The 2,116-nt window shown below is 46.1% G+C and overlaps 1 pseudogene; it reads left to right on the forward strand.

Moving 5' to 3' along the window:
• The first annotated feature begins 1,409 nt into the window (after window positions 1-1,409).
• Window positions 1,410-1,527, forward strand: LOC126261162 (5S ribosomal RNA; annotated as a pseudogene).
• The last annotated feature ends 589 nt before the right edge of the window (window positions 1,528-2,116 follow it).

Consider the following 2,116-nt stretch of genomic DNA (forward strand, 5'->3'; position numbering starts at 1 on the left):
TAACCACAAGTAATGAAAAAACTGGTTTGCCCGTAAGGGATGCTGTTTAGAAGAGCAACTACGCAACAGTAACCGTTAGGTATCGTCGCACCATAGAAGACGTCGCATTGATGGCAGCTGAGAGCAATGGCCTTTTGCAAGGTACGCAACTCCAAACGTCCAATGCAAACAGTTCCGTCCCAGTGCACGCCTCCTCGTGATGGCTCTTAATTCGTTTAAGTGCATACATAGTTAATAGAGGACAATATGTCATTCTGAATAAATTCAAAATGGCTCTAAGCAGTATGGGACTTAACATCTGAGGTCATCAGTCCCCTAGACTTAGAATTACTTAAACCTAACTAACCTAAGGACATTACAAACAACCATGCCCGAGGCAGGATTCGAACCTGCGACCGTAGCACCAGCGCGGTTCCGGACTGAAGCGCCTAGAACCGCTCGGTCACAACGGCCGGTTAAAGATAAATCCTCAGATGTAATTGTAAATACGGGCGTACCTCAATGGGGTCTTATAGGACCAACAGTGTACACAATACATGTAAATGACTTAAAGAGGCTGTTCTTGCAAGTTTCTATTACATAGAGAGAATATGCAACGCTAGTAAATCGTAGCGAGATGCAGGAAGATCTGCGGAGGATCAACGCTTGATGCAAAGTTTTCCGGCTGACCCTCAACATAAACAAATTAATCACATCGCGAATAAACAGACAGAAACATCCCGTATTATACGATTTCACGGGTGCCAAACATTCACTGGAGGCAGTCAAATGCATCAAATATCTATAAATATGCGAACGAGGTGATTTAGACTGAAACGACTCAATAACACTAATCGCGAGAATCATTGGCAGAATCTACAAGAAAGCTTCTCCATCTAGACAGAGGGGTAGCTTACAAAAAAAGCCGTTGTTGGACGTTACTTGATTATGGTTTAGTCCGCAGCTCGTGGTCGTGCGGTAGCGTTCTTGCTTCCCACGCCCGGGTTTCCGGGTTCGATTCCCGGCGGGGTCAGGGATTTTCTCTGCCTCGTGATTACTGGGTGTTGTGTGCTGTCTTTAGGTTAGTTAGGTTTAAGTAATTCTTTCTAGGGGACTGATGACCATAGATGTGAAGTCCGATAGTGCTCAGAGCCATTTGAACCATTTTTTGATTATGGTTTATCACTGTGGTGCATTTAACAGGTAGGACTGACGTGTAAAATAGAGAAGATCCAAAGATGAGCAGCGCGTTTCGTTACAGGTTCATTTAGCAAGCGCGAGAACCTCACAGAGACGCTCAGCCAACTGCAGTGGCAGACGCTGCAAGGGAGGTGTTCTCCATCACCAAGTGGTGTGCCGTTACAGTTTCAAGAGCTTAATTTCCTTGAAGAGTCAACCAATATTTTACTTTCTATTACGTATAAGTCAGGGGCAACGGTCCTGCCGCAGTGGATACACCTGTTCCCGTCAGGTCACGGAAGTTAAGCGCTGTCGGGCGTGGCCGGCACTTGGATGGGTGACCATCCGGGCCGCCATGCGCTGTTGCCATTTTACGGCGTGCGCTCAGCCTCGTGATGCCAATTGAGGAGCTACTTGACCCAATACTAACGGCTCCGGTCAAAGAAAACCACCATGACGACCGGGAGAGCGGTGTGCTGACCACATGCCCCTCCTATCCGCATCCTCATTTAGGATGACACGGCGGTCGGATGGTCCCGATGGGTCACTTGTGGCCTGAAGACGGAGTGCCTGCTTGCCTGCCTGCTGTCCATGAAGGTAAAATTAGAGAGATTCAAACTCACAACAGCAATCGTTTTTCCTGTACACTAATCACGACCTCAAAAGGAAAAGGAGGAAGAGACAGTCTTTCACATAGTACCTTCCGCCACAAACCATACATTGGCTTGTGGAACATAGATGAAGATGTAGAAAACATCCGTTGATTATAAAATTTTAGTATGCTGTAAGCTGGAAGGAAGATCATGATAACTATGGCAACTTGGACTCGAGTTTGTAACAGTGCTGCAAATCTATTTGTTCATATCAAGGTTCATGAAAAAGTTTCCAGCATTAAGTCTGCCTCCGTTTTTGGACCACGCTAATGACGAAGTCGAATGCCAACGAAATAGATTTGTAT

Source organism: Schistocerca nitens, chromosome 5 (assembly GCF_023898315.1).
Source record: "Schistocerca nitens isolate TAMUIC-IGC-003100 chromosome 5, iqSchNite1.1, whole genome shotgun sequence".
Classification (NCBI taxonomy): Eukaryota; Metazoa; Arthropoda; class Insecta; order Orthoptera; family Acrididae; genus Schistocerca; species Schistocerca nitens.